This window comes from Diabrotica virgifera, chromosome 10 (genome assembly GCF_917563875.1).
Source record: "Diabrotica virgifera virgifera chromosome 10, PGI_DIABVI_V3a".
Taxonomy (NCBI): Eukaryota; Metazoa; Arthropoda; class Insecta; order Coleoptera; family Chrysomelidae; genus Diabrotica; species Diabrotica virgifera.
In genome coordinates, this window is record NC_065452.1 from 146785872 (window position 1) to 146808251 (window position 22380).

Here is a 22380-nt window from a genome sequence, read left to right on the forward strand (position 1 = left end):
AACTCTATCATATGCCTTCTCCAGTGGCGTAACAAACTGCGTCGGGGCCCCCCCGCAGAATTTGAAATGGGGCCCTCTTTTAACCCGGGAGCAGTCGCGCCGTTAGAAAAAATCCAACTTTTTATCATTTTCCGTGATAACTTAATGAAACGTTTTGCAACATAACTTTCCACTTGTAAGTGTCTCGATGAAGATTGTAGTACCTAATGCGTAGGATTTTTTTTTAATTTTTTAATTTCATTTTTCTTTTTTTTTGTGGAATTTATGGCTTTGGTCGGAACCAATTAGTTTTAAAATTGTTAGAAATAAATATTTTTAACATAACAAGCAAACAAAATATTATAAAATAAAACTTTGTTTTAAATTCGTATTGTTAGATTTTGTTCTACGCGCGACTGCTTACGTGACAGAAGTGAGCGCGACTGCTCCCGCGTTAAACAATTACTAAATACGACTTATTTAACAAAAACTTTTTTGGGTTAGCGTTATCATTCACTGTTCATAACAACTTACATCTTTTCTCATCTTTATTGGTATACAGACCCATTCCAAATAAACAACTTCTTTTGTTGTTTTCTGTACAACTTACCTACAATACATTTAATAACCAGCTTTAAAAATAGTAAATGTTAAAACAATTCTTTCTTGATTTCTTATACAGTGTGTTTGTGTAGCTTGGAACTTATGGGAAACTTTTTTATTACATATCTATATTACGAAAAAAAAGTTATTCTTCATAAAATGCTCTGCATGGTATAAAACTTAAGTTGCAATAATCAGATATTAAATTTTATTGATTTTATACGAGGTATATCAAAAAATATTAATTTCGCTCAGTAATACCTATATCACCTTTATATTTTACAATATTGAAAAATTTTATTATAAAAAGTTGTTCGCAATTAAAAACTATGTTTAAATATGCAATTATATCATTCCAGTTGAAATATTGTGAACTATAAAGGTACTTAACTCTTAGAGAGAAATTCATATTTTTCGACATACCTCGTATAAAGTTGGTAAAATGTGATATATTACGATTGAATCTTCGTTTTGAGATAATGCAGAGCTTTTTATAAAGAATCTAATAAGAATTTTATAAAGAATTTTTTCGTAAAATTAAAAAATTAATAATAAAATGGTTATTATAATTGTAATAAAATGATGTTCTTTATCGGTAATTTGAGAAATATTTGGAAAAATTAATTTTTTATTTACAAGGATGTAATTACATATTAAAATTAAAATCGTATATTGTTAAATATAAAAGTACTTTATCCTTGAGTTAAATTCCTATTTTTTGACTTACCTCGTATAAAATTGATAAACTTTGATATCTGATGGTTTATCTGCCTTATTTTGTACTCAGATTTAAGACCATTCAGAGCATTTCATGAAGAATAACTTTTTTCGTAAAATTGATAATAAAAATGTTTCCCTCCCATATGGTTCGAAGACACGCAGACATACTGTATAAGTGCTCAAAAAAATTTATTTTGAATTTTTAAATTGTAATATCTGACAGGGCCGTAACTACCACTGGAGAAACCGCGGCAGTGCCTCGGGCCCCCGGCGAAGGGTAATGTAAGTAACATTATATTGTAGTATATTTTTTATGAAAACAGAAAAGATGTTATATTGATGGTAAATATTTAGCTTAAAATAATGTGATTTCAAATTTTTTTGTGTTGGTCAACTAAAATAGCAATATGTAGGTAGGTACAGGAAACTTCAGTCATGGAGTACATTAAAATGCGTTTTCAAGTGGTTAAATATCAATCTTCCCGGACTCCTTCTGCTGGGTGATTAACCCAGACCACGTTTGCCCCGGGGCCCCCAACATCGTACTTATGGCCCTGAGTTCATGACATATTCGAATTCAGCATAATCAAAAAGCAAATAGAAACATTTTTGAACAAAGTAAAATGATGAATTCACCAATATCTTTTAAAATTATTTAATATAAAACAGTTTTATTGTTTAAAGAATTAATAAACAATTAGAGGCATCTGTGAGTAGAACATTTCACTTTAAGATAAGATATATAAACTAACAAAAAATGTTTTAGAAAAATATAAGCTTGTTTGATTTTTTCCGAAACCGAAACAATGCAAGTTTTTCTACATTGACTTCCCTAAAGCGTAATATAAGTGTTATAATTTCCTTATCTGACCGTTTATCTGTTGAGAGATTGTCCAATGATTACACAAGAAAAGTCGTCAATAATTGTTAAATAAATGCGTACCAAACTGATGCAACTATAACCGTAAAACAACACAAACATAAATAACATTCAATGCAAACAACCAATATGAAATTACTGGCGATAATATTGTATCGAAATACTAAAAGTAGGTAAAGAACGGAGAGAAAGAAAACCCATTTTTAGATTTAAAAATATTGTTCTTAAATTCGGCAAATTGCAATTCTAATATCTTTCAATAGTCACGTACAAAGCATTATATAGTTTACTGTCGCTGCCATAAAATTTCGGTAGGCCGGAAGGGATTAAGTTTCTAGATATTATGAGATCATTCACTTGGAAAATACGTCTAGTTAGAAATTTTTACGTTTTTAAATTTAAACAGATAACGTAAAAATAATATAACAATAACAGATTTTTACATAATATCAGATGCCAAGATGGGGCCCTTAAGCGATTGGGGCCCCCCGCAAGCTTCATGCTGCGGGGCCCTCTGTTACGCCCCTGGCCTTCTCAAGAACAATGAATACCATATGAGCGTTGGTCTCTTTATTCCTGTATTTTTCCATCAGTTGCCTTACAATGAAAATTGCATCTGTTGTTGATCTGCCCTGCATAAAACCAAATTGATTATCGGATATTTCGGTTTCTTCGCGTATTGTCTATCAATTACTCTCTCCCATATTTTCATGGTGTGGCTAAGTAGTTTTATAGCCCTGTAGCCAAACTGCACGTCTTTGTTAACAAATCTGCAAGTATTTGTTAACAGACAAACTGCAGGTCTTTGTTAATAAATGCCTACGAAGAATTGTTCGTATTTTCTGGCCAAACATCATCAGAAACGAAGACTTGTTACATCAGCTGACCGAACAAAAGAGGGTAGAAAATGAAATAAAGTCAAGAAAGTCCAGAAAAAATAGCTCCAGTATTGAAAAAACTGCCCTAGAGTGGAATCTCCAAGGAAAACGAAAAAGAGGTCGCCTAGCACAAACCTGGAGAAGATCCATCATAGATAAGATAAGAGGTCAATGAAAGTCTTGGAATGAGGTGAAGCCCTTTGCGCAAAATAGAACTCGATGACACCTTTTCACTGAAGCTCTATGGTCCACTTAGGAGTTTAAGAACCTTATATATTTTTTCCAAGCCCTTAGACAATGGAAGAAAAAGTGCAATGGAATGGGACTACCGATAGGAGATTCGATACTCTATACGCTGCACTGTGCAGATAACCAAATTGTAATTGCACAGGACAAGGAAGATTTGGAATATATGGCAAGGAAACTAATAGAGGAATACAGAAAATGGGGCATGGAGGTGAATACCAAAAAACACAATATCTATGCGTAGGACGGGAAAAAACGGAGAACCTGAACCTGGAACAGGAGAAAATTACAAGTTGCATTGAATACATATATCTGGGAATAAAACTAACTAGTACAGAACGAAATGAAGAAAATATTAAGGAAAGGATAGTAAAGGGAAAACAGGTGATAGGAGCCCTGAATTGGTACTGTGGCAAACAAATATAAGAACAGAAAATAAAAAACGAATTTACAACACAATATTAAAACCAGTGTTAACCTATGGAGCTGAAGTCTGGCAATTAACCAACAAGTACAAAGATAAATTACTAGCCACTGAGATGGATTTTTGGAGAAGGTCAGCAAGAAGATCTAGACTCGAACACATAGAAAACATAAGAAACGATGACATTAGACAACAAATGGAAATATAAAGAACAATCATAGATGACATCGAAAGACAACAGCTAGTTTGGTAAGGACAGGTAAGACGAATGAACGAAAGGAGAATCCCCAAAAAAGTGTTAGAATGGACCCCTACAGAAAAACGAAAACGAGGAAGACCAGCAACTACATGGATAAAGGGCATCTCCAAGGCGATGTCTGAAAGAAATCTAAAAGAGGAAGACTGCCACAATAGAAAGGAGTGGCGATTAGGAACGTAGAACGCTATAAAACCGATATAATAATAATAAAATATGTGGCCGTTTGCCAAAAGCTGATCTCTAAAAATTAGCGCGTATTTTTCATTTCATTAATACATTATAAGTTATACCAAGAACTATCTAATACAACACTAATGAGATTTTAACTACGCTCAAAGCTATAACATATGTTCAAAATGACCTTCTTCACTGGTGGCAGAAGAATTTTATATTCATCATTGGCGCGCGTATGGGTAATGGTGTGAATTTCGTTTTAAGAAAAAACTAGTATGCCACTGAGATCTGTCAAATTAAAAATCATTTTTTAATTGCTCGTATAATTTGTGACAAAAATATATCTTGCCTTTTTTCATATGAGGCGCCGTTTTTATACAAAAAAATAATACATCTTAACGCTTACAAAGTATTCGAGGTAGTTTCCATATATGCATAGAAACTTATTTCAAATACTTTGTAGACGTTAAGATGTTTTATTTTGTTGCATAAAAACGGCGCATTGTATGAAAAAAAGATATAGATTTTTTATCGTAACTTGGACGAGAAATTTAAAAATAATTTTTAATTTGGAATACCTCAGTGGCGTACTATTATTTTCATTAAAAAATTCAGGCCAGTACCTGTACGGGCGCCAATGATGAATATAAAATTCTACTGTCACCTCTGAAAGAGGTCATTTAGAACATCTGTTGTAGCTTTGATCCTAGTTTAAATCTTATTAGTGTTATTTTCTATTGTTGTTCTAGTATAGTATTTTTTTATTAGATAGTTCTTGATAATGTATTAAATTAATGAAAATTACGCGTTAAGATATTTATTTTTTTACATAAAAATGGTGCACCATATGAAAATAAGACAAGAGAGGTTTTTATCATAAATTAAATGAGGAATTCAAAAATAATCTTTAATTTGAAATATCTCAGTGGCTTACTATTTTTTTCTTTTAAATAAATTAGACCATTACCCGTATGCGCGCCAATGGTGAATAGAAAATTGTTAGTTGAATGTCAAAAAATGAGAAAAACTACCTCTTAAAACCCACCAAATTTTATTACAATGTTACCAGTAGTTTATTTAAAAAACGTTTGCTAAAAGCTGATATGTGCACTTAGATCCGTAAATTTTTTGCATTTTGCAAAATTAACAGAAAATTTTTATGAAATTTGTAGCTAGGTTATCTGTAAACTCATATGGATAGTTGTAAGAAAATTAAACTCAAAACCAAATAAGATATTTCTAAAACTGTGATTTTATGGACGTCGTAGAAGTTTGAATTTGCTCTCCTGAAAAGTAGCAAAAATGGACATATCAGCTTTTGGCAAACGACCACTCAAATATATTTTTTCCAAGCAGGGTTACAAAACTAACTATTGAGAGACAAATCGGTTGATCCAAAAAAAAAGGATAATTTTTTTTGCAGTGGTGATCCGGTTACTATACTAAAGAATTATAGTATTTAGTATTAATAGTACAGCATCCAAACATTTAATGCAACTGCTCAGAAACTTATTTGAATAAAACTCGATGAGAGTTCAACACCATCCAAGAAACTCTTAAAGACATTTATAATGGGGGCGGATATAAACGTAATCGCTTCTTGTCCCACATTCAGTTTGTTATATATAGAAATTAGTATAGGGGAGCTCGTTGAACAATGAAGTGAGTATAAACCCACTTAAAATGCTAACGATATGTTTGTTAATGTTCGCATTAAATCGGAAACATCTGAAATCAAAAGAACCTATATTAATTAATGTGTTGCTCTTATATCGACCTAATTCTTCATTTTTATTGCGAAAATATTCGTTAATACAAGGTTGGCCACCTTGTCTACCCTGATATTTGGCAATATTCTTTGGATTTTGTGAAAACGCTAAAACAGCTAAATGTGCGTATTATACTCATCGTCTTCTTCTTCCCGTCATGTACCAAAAAAGAAGAGGCAGACCAAATGAGGTACTATCCCTATTTAATACCCAAATTGAAAGGTCAAATCAAGCCAAATACCTAGGCGTAATGTTGGACAAAACTAACAAAGCTAACCTTTACAGAACACGTAAAACAAACAATCAACAAAGCTAAAGCCCTTAGGAGTCAACTCTCATCGCAAATAGGTCGAGAGAGTAAATTGAGATTTAAGACAAAGATTAGGATGGCAAATTGTATAATTTTGCCAACACTGACATACGCCTCAGCCGCATGGGGGCACACGTTTAAAATCAACAAGAAAAAAATACAAACCATCCAAAACCACATGATCAGGGAAGCTCTGAATATACCTAGATATGTCCCAATAAGATACGTATTTGAACATACGCAACAAAAGAAAGTTCTGACAATGATAGACGAAAGAGCACACTAAATATTCGACAATATCAGGAACCATCCCAGCAGATTATTAAGAGAATTGACTTACTATGACGAAAACCAAAGAACGGTACATAGACGGCCTAGACAGCAGTTAGCTGTATATAGAGGAAACCCTTAAGAATGAATAATTGAGATAGCCACAGGATAATCGAATCACAAACGTCGCCCTTCTGGCACTAAGTACCCTTCAGGTAGGTCAAATGGACCATAGTCGCGGAAGTTGAGCATCGAGGTCACGTACCGACAGACGTGGGCTTGATGGCCACACCTATCGGGCGCTCAGCCGTCGAGGAGAACAAAATTTATTTTGCCAATTCGGCGGCTGAGTGACCGAGCACACACGGTCTGGACAGCGAGACACCGATTTAGATCGGTGCTTTGATGTCCGGAACACATTTTTTTTTAGGACACAAGTCCAAAGTAAAGTAACAAATTAAATAAGTCATTAATAGGGAGAAAAGCTCTTCTAGATACCTCTATAGTCAGGTGGCTTAACCACATGAAGTAATACAGAGGATGTCTCATTACCCAGGCCATCCAAAGTACGCGCCTCCCCATTCGGTATGTCCTTCGATGGGGAGGGGTGGTGGTATAGCTTGGGGCTCAGATAGGTACCACTCCATTACGGGGTGTGACCGGTTTGATCTTCGTACATGTGGGTCCCACTTTTCCATTGGAGCACACATGTCTCCGGGGCTGGGGTTGATACGAGCATGTGTGTGTGTGTCTTCTTCTTTAAGTACCGTGCCCAAATTTTAGGTGAGGGTAGCTTCCATGACAATTTGCCGATATCGTTCTCAATCTTGCGCGACATGTAATAATTCATATGCTGACCATTGACGAAGGTTTCGAAGCCATGAACATTTCTTCCTACCAATTCCTCTTTTTCCGTCGATTTTTCCGTTGAGTATTAACTGCAGCATCCTGTATCTGCTACCTCTCATTATATGCCCGAGATATTCAAGCTTTTTCTTTTTTATCATCTCCTTCGCCTTGACCTACTCTGTTTAAGACTTCTATGTTTTCAGATTTCACATCCATACAGTAATACAGGATACACATAACATTTTAGGAACTTGATTCTTAGTTGTAAATTCAGCTGAGAGTTGCTCAAAACAGATCTAAGTTTCATAAATGTTCCTCTTGCAATTTCTATACGAGTTTTAATTTCTTCATCCGGATTTAGTGTCTCGTTTATCCAACATCCTAGGTATTTAAAATGGTTAACTTTTGTTAAAGGTTCATTATTGACAATTAGTTGCATAGGGCCGAGCGACGTCTTGTTTGCTAACCAGAAGTAACTTTGTCTTTGTTGTATTTATGCCAAGTCCGTTATTGGAGCATTCTCGAGTGACTGGATCTATAAGGAATAGAAGATCTATAAGTAATATAGGGAGCGTTCAAGTATTACGTAACGCAGTTTGGGGGGAGGGGGGTCTTGTAAAACGTTACGGCGCGTTACATGGGGGGAGGGGGTTCGAACAGCGCGTTACGTAACATTCTTTTTTAAAAAATTAGTAAATCCTTTATAAAAGGTATATATTTTAAGGTAAATATATACCTTTTATAAAGGATTTACTATTTTTTGTATTACATGGTATACAGCCAACTACAGGAAAACTTTTTCCTTGTGGATTCTTTTTTAACTTAAATGAAAAAAAACTACGGAATTTCATTTATGTTTTACATAGACCCCTGAATTGTTTTATGTTGCACTCTCACGCTCCGTTCATGTTCCGACAAGATTACATAATAGTACGTTTTCAAGTGAAAAAATCTTAAAATTTGTAACACAGATGAAGCACAGTAACATTTGTTTCCAATAATTAGATGGACCTGTCTCCACAACAAAAGATTAAAAGATACAGATGTTATTTAAGAGGTTGCAGAAGGGAACTACATGTTCATAAATCTTGTATGTTTTCTGAAATCGTTTTCTGCAGTAGGTATTCATTAATGTTTTAAATACGCAAATTTTCAAATTATTTAAAAATGTCTTTAAATAAAAAGCATTAAATACAAAACCCACTATATTGATGCTTAGTTTAGAAAATTGATAGATATTTAAAAAATAGTACCCTTATTTAAAGTGTGATTTCAAAATTTCAAAAATTTCAAGTGAATTTCAAAATTTCACCTTGCATTATTCATAATAGACCCTACATAATACACATTTTTGAGATGAGGTTGTTAAGCAGCTTCTAAAAACAAAAATATACAGGGTGTTTAATTAAAATTAAAGATAATTTACTATGCTAGACTTGAGTGAATCAACCTGTATATTCAAATTTATGTTTAAATAGTCCATAGTTGAATTTAAAAGTTGACGTATCCTAGCGTTTTTATAATTTTCTAAAATAATGACACATGACAAAAACAATTTTATTCCATAAGTGGTTTCCATACATTATAATTTTAAATGTTCACCCTGTATTATTCATAAAGACCATAAATTCAGATTGTTAAGCAGCTTTTAAACATATAAAAATATACAGTGTGTTAAAAAATAAAGCTTATGGACTACGGTAGTCTTGCATAAATCACCCTGTACATTTAAATTTATGTTTAAAAAGCACACATTTTTATGTCTAAAAATCTACGGGTCTCAGCGTTTTTTAAAATTGATTAAAACATGGACCGAAATAATTTTATTCCATAAGTGCCTTCTTACATATACAGAGTGTTTGAGAAAAAGGTAACACGATCTCTAAGATAGGTGAAAAACTGAAAAATAATTGGGGTTTGCTTAGTATAAAATTTTTGTAACGGCATGCGTTTTCACGATATAGGGCGTTGAAGAACAAAAAGTTTTACACATTTTTTTCACTATTTTTCCGAAACTACTGGCAACATCGTATATTATTTGTTATACAAAAATTTTTACTAAGCAAAATAAAATATTGAAATAATAAATATGTTATTTTAAGTTTTTATTAAAGAAGATCAAATAGAAGAATGCATGAGAAGAACAATAAAGGATGAAGCCAAAAATGTATGTAAGGAGTAAGGATGGGGCCAAGCAGGGAAAATGTAAATGTAAATGTAAAATTAGTAATAAAAGATTATTATTCTCCACAAGGAAAGAAAAGTTTTCCTGTAGTTGGCTGTATACCATCAATCACAAAAATTGGAATAAATCCTTTGTAAAAGGTATAAAATTTATTAAAATCCCTAAAGGGCTACATCAAAACGTTTTCGATTTTATTACAAAATCATCATCAGTGTAAGACAGTCTGGATGCTAGCTGAGCCACCAAAGAAATATAGGGGTAATAACCCTTCAAATATAAAATGTATGCTTTACAGATGCATATTTACTTAAAATGCCTTGTAATGGGCAAAAGGCAACAGGAATAATGCCCTAAGGTAAGGTATTTAAATTCCCAACATGTGGGATGCAAAAAATTGAGTTTACATTTCGATGACTTTATGGCAACTGGATATGTTGCAGTTGCAACATATAGCAGTAATTAAATGATTGTCAGTAAGCCTTTGTTTCATTACTACATTTAATATGGACTCACATATGCAACCCATTCAATATTTCAATATAAGGAAATAATAATATTAATATATATAATAATAAGTGTTATATCTCAGAAATCATTTTTAGGCAGAATGTGACTTACACCGTTTGACTTCTGAGGCATCCATATAAGAAAAAGTTTACAATTCTACATCCCCTCCATTTTTCAAAAATAGAGGGGAATACCCCCCTCTCGAAGGTGAAAAATATACATTCAAAATAAGTCCGGAATTGGATAAAATGACTAACTCTAAGCAACTTTTGTTTTATAGAGTTTTTTCCCTAAGTCAATACTTTTCGAGTTATTTGCAAGTGAATATGTTCATTTTTAACAGAAAAAAACATGTTTTTGGACGGTTTTTCGGAGATAACTCAAAAAGTAAGTATTTCAGCGAAAAAAATATTCTTCGCATATACAGGGTGTTTCATTAATAATTGTCCATATAGTAACTGGAGAAACCTTAGCACAAAATACGAATATTTAACTTAAAACACTTAAATAAAATGTGATTCCTTACTGAGTTACAGGGTGTTTTATCTAAAAATTTAAAAATTATTTTTGCCCAGAATTTTAAAACTATTCAATGTATCTTTTTCATACTTGACAGAAAATGCGACTACTATACACCCTACTAAATTATGATAAACAAACGTTTCTAGCTACTACCAGAGGCGTACGGCAGGGGATAGTAAATGGTTGACCCTTCTCAAATTCTACGCCACTGGAGGAATTACTATTTTAGTACCATTTTTAGATTCTCCAATACTTTCTAAGTAAATACTATACTACTCATTGGTAACGGTAAAGTCATTAGTTTTCGAGATATTTGAAGTTAAATATGAAACGGCACAGTTATTTTGATTAATTTATGGTATGATTCATATGATTCATATGATTAAAATTTAAAAAATAATTATACCCAGTACTTTAACACTGTTTAGCGTATCCTTATCATACTTGGCAGAAAGTGTAGGTACAGTACACCGTACTAAAATAAGATAAATAAACGTTTCTAGCTACTACCAAAGGCGTACGGCAGGGGATAGTGACAGGTTGACCCTTCCCAAATTCTACGCCACTGACGAAATTGCTATTTTAGTGTATTTTTTTTATTTTTCAATACTTTTTATGTAAATATTATACTCTTCATTCGTAACGATAAAATGATTAGTTTTCAAGATATTTGAAATTAAAAATGAAGCGACACAATACATTAATCAAAATAACCGTGTCGTTTCATTTTTAACTTCAAAGATCTCGAAAACTAGTGACTTTATCGTTACAAATGAAGAGTATATTATTTTCACAGAAAGTATTGGACAATCCAAAAATTGAAATAAAATAGCAATTCCGCCAGTGGCGTAGAATTTGTAAAGGGTCAATCCTTAACTTTTCCCCGTCGAACGCCTCTGGTAATAGACGGAAACGTATGTTTAACATAATGTAGTAGTTTGTACTGTACCTATACTTCATGCCAAGTACGAAAAGGATACGTCGAACAGTTTTAAAATGCTGAGCAAAAATAGTTTTTCAATTTCTAGATAAAATACCCTGTAACTCAGTAAGGAACCACATTTTATTTAAGTGTTTTAGGTTAAATCTTCGTATTTTGTGCTAAGGTTTCTCCAGTTACTATATGGACAATTATTAATGAAACACCCTGTATATAGCCCATAAAAAATTGAAAAAAATGGTGTATGCTTGAGGTCTGTAGACCCAGTAGAAGCAGAGTTGTAGCTAATGAAAAGTAGGTTCTTCTTCATCAAATTCCAAATCGAATATTTCAATGTGAAATAACCCAAAAATGGAGCAATTTTCGGGGAAATTCATTTCAACTTTTTTAAAGTGTTTAAAAAAGGATTATTTTTGTTTTAAAAAAAAACTTGTAACATTAAAAGTAAGTGAGTTACGCTTAAAATATTGTTGGTCCCTTTTATTTTTTGGTAAAAAAATCGCGAAAATCACCCCCTAATTAGCATCACAAATAAATTTTATCATTGCCACTTCACAAGTTACTTTGCTTATGTATTATTTATATGATCTGTAAGTTTCATCGGTTCAAAGTGCTTATTTTTGAAAAACCTGTAGTTAAAATTTTGAACAGCCATAGCATAACCAATTTTAGTATAAGAAGAAAACAAAAAAGCAAAAATATTCAGAAAAGCAAAAGTACATTTTATTACTCTTTAAGATTTTTGGTATTACTAATAATTTTTAAGTTAATTCCATGAACAATTCCATTTTTTTTTCAAAATAAAAAAAATGATATTATGTAAAAATCTGTTATAGGTATATGATTTTACTTTGTGTGTTTAAATTTAAAAACTTAAATTTCTAAATAGGTATTCGGCAAGTGAATCACAAACTTAATCCTTTCCGGTCTCACGAACTTTTATGGGTGACGACAATAAACTATAATGCTTTGTCCGTGACTATTGAAAGATTTGAGAATTGCAATTTGCCGAATTTTAGAACAATATTTCTAAATCTAGAAATGGGCTTTCTCTTTAATCTTTACCTACGTTTAGTATTTCGATGTAATTATCCAGAGGCGTAACAAAGGCCCCCACAGCATGAAGCTTACGGGGGGCCCCAATATGTCAAGGGCCCCATCTTGTTGTTTATTGTAAAAATGTGTTGTTATAGTATTTGCATGCATACGTTTTTTAAGCAGTGCAGTATTAAACATGAAGTTGTCCATCCGAATTAATAAAACTGTAGATATATTCGCTGATAGTAGCACGAAGAACGTTGATCATCTCATAGAATAATACTAATGTAATCATTTAGTAATTTTTGTTCTATTTTATTCTTTACCAATAAAGATGAAAAATGTAAGTCGTCATAAACAATGCATGAATACACCAATAGCTCAATAAATAACAGGTTTGGAGTGAAATTATCAGCGTCACGACGGACGTATTTGCTTGAAAATTTGAGTTTAGGTTCTAGTTAAACTCCATTTCAAAGTTGGATTTATGCCGTTGGTTGCTATTACTTCGGGTGGTGACACCCCCCCTTGGGGTGAAAAACATACCTTTAAAATAAGTCCGGAAATATTTAAATTGACTAATGATAAGCAACTTTTGTTCTATAGAGTTTCTTTATCTTTGTTAGTACTTTTCAAGTTATTTGCGACTGGAATGTTTATTTTTCAACAAAAAAACAACGTTTTCAGACGGGTTTTTCGCAAATACCTCAAAAATAAGTATTTATCGAAATAAATATTAGATATCGAAAAAATATTTGTAGCAAAAATGTAACTTAAAAGATACAAAAAATGGTGTACGTGTACTTATTCATGAAGTCTAGCGACACAGTAAAAGCACAGTTTCAACTCATGAAAAATTATTCTTATTCGTCCAATTCCAAATCGAATATTTCAACCTGAAATAACCAAAAAAAGAAGCAATTTTCGGGAAAGACTCATTAAAACTTTTTTTAAATGTTTAAAAAAAACTTTATTTTTATTTTTTGTAAAAGTTTCTAGCACCAAAACTATACGAGTTACGCTCAAAATAAAGTTGGCTCCTTTGTTGGTAAAAAAAATCGTGAAAATCTGCCCCTATTTCGTACCCCAAATAAAATTTATCGTTAGCGCTTTACCATTTACTTTAAATATTTATTGTTTATATAATCTGTAAGTTTGATCGGTTCGAAGTTCATATTTTTGAAAAAATTTGGTTTCATAGTAAAAAAAGGTTATTTTGGAAAATGCCTTTTTTTCAAAAAGTATTAGTGATACGAAAAATCTCAAAGAGTAAAGAAATGTAGTTCTTGCTTTTATAAATATTTTGGCATTATTTTGTTTTTCTGTATGACAAAAATTGGTTAAGATATGGCTGTGTAAAATTAGCATATACTCGTGATTAGCGAATCGTTCAAGCCCTTTCAACTAGAACCCTTTTAAAAATAAGCACTTTGAAACGGTGAAACTTACAGGCCATATAAAAAAGTTAATTAATTATTTGTTAATGTATTTTGAGCGTAAGTGGCTTAGTTTTGATGCTAGAAACTTTTGTAAAAAATAAAGCTTTTAAACATTTTATAAAAGTTCTAATGAGTTTCCCCGAAAAGTATTTCATTTTTTGATTATTTCACGTTGAAATATTCGATTTGGAATTTGACGAATAAGAAAAACTTTTCATGAGCAACAACTTTTCTTTTACTGAGTTGATAGACTTCATTTTTGTTTCATTTTTTTATAAGCTAGATACATTTTTGCTAACAACATTCTTTTCGATCGAATACTTACTCTTTGAACTATTTTGAAACGTTCAATACGTTTTTCAAACGTATACACGTTTGAAAAAACGTGGTTTTTTTGTTGAACAATAAACATTTTTACTCATAAATAACTCGAAAAGTCTTCAGTTGGCCACTTCGGTGATGACACTGAAAATTACACGGTATCGCCATATTTTACATTGATTTACTGGGCTGTAACACATATAGGTATTTGTTACACATGTCACATTTAGTAATTTTTTAAAGGGGGCCCCATTTCCAATTCTGCGGGGGGGCCCCGACGGAGTTTGTTACGCCACTGGGTCCAATCACGAAAAGAAGAATAGGTTTGACTTTTCCCAGGCAAATATGATTTGATAGCTACAGGAAGATCTCAGAAAAGAGGGAATTGATGATTGCGAAGAAAGAGCGACAAACAGGAGAAGAATAGTAAGTCAATTTAGTAGCCCAGGAGCATGATTGGACAAGAGACCACTCCACTTGATACAAGTTTTATAATATATAAGTATTATATTAATTGTACTTTAGCCCTAGGCCTTCAAGGTCTGTTGAGCTTTGTAAATAAATACCAGTACAGCTGTAGCTAATAATTAATAAATTGTAATAGGTCTTGAGCCCAGACTTAAAAAAATTATTACCTCCTTTATGAGACTTTTTTTATTCAGTTATTCATGTTGAGTCGGACAACTTTTCTATTTCGGAAAATTTTTGGAAGGGGGACGTTTCGTAAACATAGAGGCAGTGACGTATTGAGCACGATTCCGCGGAATCAGGGCCCGGGCCCCGCAGCTTCTTTTGTTTCTAATTTGATGGGACATTTTGAACTACACAAGTACACACATAGGAAATGTAACTGCTTAATAGATTTTAATTTTTGTGTAGGTACTTATAAATAATAACGAAGAATACCTATTCCTCAAAAAATTTGAAAACAAAATTTATTGAAATACAGGAAACCCTGTTGTAAGGTTCCTTACACGTTTTACCTGCTTTCCAAAGCCCATGTTTCAACATTTGTAAAGACTATAAGACTAACCGACAGGGCCTGCCTACACGTGATAACTCAAACACTTGTATATTAGCAAGATTCATGAATAATATGTAGGTAAACTACAAAGTTGTAAATATGCATTGCAAGTTTTATACGGCCATAAAAATAATCCCAATACAATAGGCTCGATACTCGTGGTTATTGAACCGTCATCATTTAGCCTGTACTTTTATAGAGGTAGGTAATTTTTAAAAATTGAAATTAAATTCTAAATATAGACAATAGTGGTAAGGATAACAAGACCCTATAGACACTAATTTCTTTTTAAGAAAATCTCGTCGTTTGATAGAAGATAGCAACCCCACCGTTATCCAGGGGTTTTTTGATATATTTTTTAAGCGTTTTATCTCCCTATCCCTAGAGGTTTGTATGTAATTATTAAACTTATGTAGGTATAAATGTATCATATTATGAAATTTCAGAATCTATTTTGTTGATATAAATTTTATTACAATGTTCATTTTTTAATTTTTTTTAATTTAAAACCAAATTGTTTTCAAAAATGAGCACTTTGAAGCGGTAAAACTTACAGATCATATTTATAAGGGTGTCGTTGCAGATGCGGTAGTAGCATTTGCGATCGTGGCTACTATCGTTGCATTTGCGGTCATACAAAAATATGTTGATTTTAACGTTGCATGTGCGGTCATTGCCTAATAAACAAATCATATTTTTACCTTTTTCTACCACTATTACATGAATAATTCTATAACCAAATTTTTGTAAGATTTAAATAATATTTACCATAGACGTTGATAAGAGGAGAAAATGCTTACTAATAATTTTATTAAGGCAAAAAGTATTTTGATATAAAAAAACTTTCTTCTTTTGAGAGTTTAGTGAGATTATGTGCACTAATTAAAAAAAAATGAAGATAGTTGATTTAATAAACCTTAGTGTCACATAAATAAAATATTAGCGAATTGTTGATTATTTCTATATAAATTGGCTACCTTATTGTTTGTGTCAAATGTTAAAAAGTATTAAAAATTTAAAAATGGGAGTTCCTTCCCTAAGATGCTTTCATGTCTTTTTATATTTAATGTGTATTAGTTAAGTACAAACATTTAAAAAAATCCTTCACATTTTGTCCAGGCTTAGGACTGGCTATGATGAATCATAGGCATGTTTAATTTTTTTTTGTTTTTTTTTATCTTTTTTTAGCTTTTTTTATCTATTTTTTTCTGCTTTTTTATCTTTGTTTTTTTTTGTCTTTTTTTTTATTTTAATGTTTTTTTAGTGAAATTTTTGAATATTTGCCACGGACACCAAAAATGATTTTATATCACAAGAGCGCTGCAATAGTTCTGCTGCAATATTTATCCTATTATCCAGTTGAATATACATTTTCTTTCGTTTCTTATTTTCTAGGTTTAAGTCCATTCTATTTAATATGAAATCGAAATATTCTGTTTCTTTTCTTAAATTTTTTATGAGAATGTATATGTTTGGATGAGGTTCTTTAACATTCTGTTTAACCAGTGGTGTCATGGCAAAATTAGCAGTGCGGGAACGCAGTGCCGGAACGCACTGCTAATTTTTGTTTACAAAACCTAAATTCTCTATTATTTTTTTTCTTTTCTTAACCAGTGCGGGAACGGCGTTCCCACGCGTTCCCACACGATGGCACCACTGTGTTTAACCGGTTATTCCATCCTTCCACGGCATTATTTGTTCGGTGTCGGAGGCCATGGCAGTTCCACATATTCATGCTAATCACTGGATTTTCTAGCCATTCGTTAACGAAGTAATCATAAAATTTTGTCAAATTTTCATCTTCCGGAGAATCAGATTGAATAATTAGCCACCCGTCTTCTATTTGCTCCAAAGGTAAGTATGCCAATGCAGAACACATTCTTAAATGAAGTCTAACGTTATCGTCGGTAATGTATTGTGTTGTCAGTCCGATCGACTGAATGTTCCTCCAAAGCGACTGATTAAAATGGTAGTTGCATCCATGCAGTCTAACATCTGGGAAAACAGTGTTGAGAGCTTGAATAACAGCATCTTCAAAATCAAGCGTCACTGTTGTTGGTTTTCATCCGCCTAGTTTTTTTGTCAGTATTGTAAACAGCCTTCTATACGTTTTCATTTTTTTGTTTGGTAGAAGCGCATACAACACAGGGACAATTCTTGTTTCGTCGTCAGTGCTGCCCATATCAACATGCATGGTATATATTTGTGTAGACTGTTTGGAGGAGCTCTTAAATGTACCGTCGACAAAAAAATCTGTTTTTGTTGCTAACGTTTCCTTTGCTTTCGTAGTCGAAAAACATAAAATTCTTTCTCCTTCTTCAGTGTCGTCAAAACACAAAACACTCTGACCATCTTCTAATGTAAACATTTCCAGTGGGATATCTATTTCAATAGACGACGCGTGGTTCCGTCAGTTTTGTCTTCATCCTCCCTTTACAGTTGTGGTGACGTTCTTTTACACATACCCAAGTTACAACATCTTCCTTATTCTTCCTATATTTTCGATACTGATATCCAGCGTGAAGAGCAGAAGGTTTTCCCTTGGTGGTTTCAATCACTTCAAAATTTTCCATTATTAAAAGTTGTTACTGTTATTATTAATATATTGTTGTTATTAATATACAAATAATATGCATTTGTTTTTATGTTTAGATTTTGGTAATTCTCCCCCAACCTTTTTAATTAGGCAAATACAAACTTTCCAAAAATCCGTAATGAGGGGATTATTGTGGTTTAGTCATTACTGTTTTCATTACCTATTGTTCGAAATATAGATAAGCGGAATAAAATATTTCAATAGGGTCGACCGGGCCTGCTAATAACTCCGGTGCGTGGTTACTAATTTACGACCTTCTTACATTTCTAGCTTTTAAGTAAAATGTCTGATCGCAAGTGCAACGTTACCTGCCAAAATATTTTGGATTGACCGCATTTGCAACGATAATTACCTTGACCGCATATGCAACGACCGCATCTGGACCTATTTCATTTATAAGCAATTCCAAGTAGGTAACTTGTGAAGCGGTAACGATTAATTTCATTTGGGATGCTAATTAGGGGGTGACTTTTACTATTTGTTTGCCAAAAAAAGTGTCCAACTTTATTTTGAACGTTACATAGTTAATATTGATTCTAGAAACTAAAAAATGACAAAAATATTATTAAAAAAGTTGTGATGAATTTTTCTCGAAAATTGATTCATTTTTAGTTTTTCACGTTGAAATAATCGATTTGGAATTTGACGAATAAGAACCTTCGTTTCATGACCTACTGGGTTTAAAGACTTCGTATATACACCATATTTTTCACTTTTTTATAAGCTATTTTTTTACTAAGAATATTTTTTTCGATAACATACTTACTTTTTGAGGGTATTTGCGAAAAACCGTCCCAAACCTTTTTTTTTTGAAAAATGAACATATCCACTCACAAATAATTCGAAAAGTATTGACTTAATGAAAAAACTCTATAGAACTTAAAAGTTCCTTAGAATTAGTCAGTTTATCCAATTCCGGAGTTATCTTGAACGTATGTTTTTCACTCGAGAAAGGGTAAAACACACCTAGGGCAGAAGCGCACATCGGCACAATAGGTATAGGTATCACTTTTTTTTGTTTGACATGTTAGCTATGTGTAAGTATACCAAATTTCATCCCAATTCGAGCAGTTCTTTAAAATGTACAGCAAAAACCGTGAGTAAATGGACTATAAATTAGCTTGAGTTTTTATGCTATATTTTATGATATAATATATGGTGATTTATATTTAATGTTTTGGGCGGGGCCCCGCATCCCAACTGGAACCAGGGCCCGCTGATCTGTCAGTACGCTACTGCATAGAGGTTTCTAAACTAGGAGCGTCCGAGAACTGGAGTACCCTTAAAAATTTGTCGGACAGTATTACAAGTTAATTGTAAAAATATTTTTATTAAACAATCCCGCAAAAATCAGCTGTGGTTGTGAGGGTATAAAACCCCCCATATGGGGGGCACACAATGAAGTAATAAATGATATTTTTTGCAGGATTGTTTGATAAAAATACTTACAATTTACTGGTAATACCTATTTTCCAACAAAGGGCCTAGCCGGGTAAGATGATGAAAAGTGCCCCCAACTCGATTCGAATTCCATATAGGTCACCGTTTAGCATATATAGTGAAACTAACTTTCTGAAATTTTTAGCCCCCTAGGTGGTCATGTGACCCACCTAGAGCCTAATTAGGGTTTTTATGTTTTTATTTTTTATCTCAGCCGCATCGAGAACTAGCGAAAAACTTTAAATAAAAAAGTTGTAAGCTTTAAAAAGTTCTGTCCGAAAAAAATTTTGTTTTTAATTTTTGGCGGGAAATTTAAATTTTAGAACGATTTCAAAATTTTAAATGAGTATAAAAAAATAACTAAGACATTCGTTTTCACGAAAAAAATATATAACGTGTATTTTTGCATAATGTTTCACTCTGAATTTTTTCAAATTTTTAAAATTGGTGAAACGCACCTTTAAAAATAAAAAACCGCATTTTTTAGTTTTTTTTTTTCGTTTTTTGATACAATTTTATACATATTTTCACAAAAGGTAACACCGTCACTGGAGTAGGTAAAAAACTGAAAAATAATTGGGTTTGCTTAATACAAATTTTTTGTAACGCCATCCATTTTCCAGATACAGGGCGTTGAAGAAAACAAAATTTTACACATTTTTTACGATTTTACCGAAACTACTGGCAACATTGTAATAAAATTTGGCGAGTTTTAAGAGGTAGTTGTTGCGCATTTTTTGACATACAATTAAGAATTTTATATTTATCATTGGCGCGCATAGGGGTAATGGTCTGAACTTTTTAAAGAAAAAAGATAGTACGCCACTGACATACTTCAAATTAACAATCGTTTTTGAATTCCTCGTTCAATTTGTGATAAAACATCTATCTTCCTATTTTTTCGTACGAGGCGCCGTTTTGCTGCAAAAAATAAAATATCTTAACGCTTCCAAAGTATTCGAATTAGTTTTTATAATGGATGTACGTACGAGTTTATGTAGATGTAGAAACTACTAATGTAATAGTAGTACAGTACACTCGCGATTATCCGAGGTAACTGGGACCGTGACTACCTCGGATAAGGAAAAACTCGGTTAACACTGAGATTGGTTATATTGGTAGAAAAACACATAAATGATCATGACTGTGGATATTTTAATGACAAAACTAATACAGTAATGTCTATAAAAGATAAAAACATTTACTTTATCAATATTACTGTTTAAAAAAGTCTTTGATTTTGCATAAGCTTCATTCCTCTTTTTGATTTTGAGGCGGTGATGTTGCACCAAGGTTGAAAGTTGTAACTCACCAGTTATGACTTTTGCCTAGGTTAACCGAGGGGCTCGGATAACCGAGACTCGGATAATCGCGAGTCTACTGTATTTTATTTCATAGAAGTTCGAATAGGTTGTAAGGGTTAAGATGTTTAATTTTTTGAATAAAAATGGCGCGTCGTATGAAAAGATAGGAAGATATATTTTTTTTCACAAATTGAACGAAGAATTCAAAAACGATTGTTAATTTGAAATATGTCAGTGGCGTACTATCTTTTTTCTTTAAAAAGTTCAGACCATTACCCCTATGCGCGCCCATGATAAATATAAAATTCTTAATTGTATGTCAAAAAATGCACAACAACTACCTCTTAAAACTCACCAGTTCTTTACCTACTTCAGTGACGGTGTTACCTTTTTTGAAAATTACGTATAAAATTGTATCAAAAAACGAAAAAAAACCGAAAAAATGCGGTTTTTTATTTTTAAAGGTGCGTTTCACCAATTTTAAAAATTCAGGGTGAAACATTATGCAAAAATACACGTTATATATTTTTTTCGTGAAAACGAATGTCTTAGTTATTTTTTTATACTCATTTAAAATTTTGAAATCGTTCTAAAATTTAAAATTCCCGCCAAAAATTAAAAACAAAATTTTTTTCGGACAGAACTTTTTAAAGCTTACAACTTTTTTATTTAAAGTTTTTAGCTAGTTCTCGATGCGGCTGAGATAAAAAATAAAAACATAAAAACCCTAATTAGGCTCTAGGTGGGTCACATGACCACCTAGGGGCCTAAAAATTTCAGAAAGTTAGTTTCACTATATATGCTAAACGGTAACCTATATGGAATTCGAATCGAGTTGGGGGCACTTTTCATCATCTTACCCGGCTAGGCCCTTTATTTATCTACTCTACTCTTCCAACAAATTTTTAAGGGTAAGGGTAGGTACTAAAGTTGTCGGACTAAACAAAGTTTAAAAACCCCAATAGTTACGAAACGCCCCCTTTCGAAAATTTTCCGAAATAGAAAAGTTGTCCGACTCGGCATAAATAACTGAATAAAAATGATCTCATGAGGGGGTAATCAATTGTTTTAATAAGGTCTCTAATTTTTATTATTATTAAACTTATATTTTAAGATCAATTTAATCATCATGAATTTATTCGAGCGCACCAGAAATAAACTTTTTAATGTATTAAATCAAATACCTATACTTCTTGTATAACCAAAATTTTCCAAACACTTTGTATATTAAAAATGTTTCCAATATGAGAAAAGGTAATTTTCAAAAGTATTTGCTTAAATTCCACTTACATTAAATATGCAATCCGTAAATCCCAAAACAATAGTAAAAATCCACATGTATCACAAAAACAAAACTTCAAACCTCCATGAGCTGTGAACCTTTCAACCCTTAGAGATGAAATGAGAATATTTGTTACATGGCAAATCACATTTCCAAAGCTCCGCCTTAAACACTGACTAGGGGTTGTGTTTACACTTCAACCCTCTGTTTTGCCCAATAGAAAAGTTGGAAGAGCATTGACAGCGGAGAAGTGCTTCCAACCCTTGATAATTGACCAATGGAACTTTGGATACAGCCCGACAGTTGCCTTCAAAATGTGATACATAAATACCGTTTTTTAAGGATTTCTACTTTTTAATTCTAACGTCTTTTCACTTGGAGACAATGTTGATTACAAAGGAATGGAATTTAACTTGAGGGG

The 22380-nt window shown here is 32.4% G+C and overlaps 1 protein-coding gene across 2 annotated transcripts in view; it reads right to left on the reverse strand.

Moving 5' to 3' along the window:
* Positions 1 to 22059, reverse strand: part of LOC126893404 (SKI family transcriptional corepressor 1 homolog-B) — a 226892-nt gene extending 204833 nt beyond the window's left edge. For both annotated transcript variants that reach the window (XM_050663544.1, XM_050663543.1), the window contains exon 1: positions 21968 to 22059. The gene's annotated coding sequence lies outside the window, so the exon portion shown is untranslated. The remainder of the gene's footprint in view (positions 1 to 21967) is intronic.
* Between the last annotated feature and the right edge of the window lie 321 nt (positions 22060 to 22380).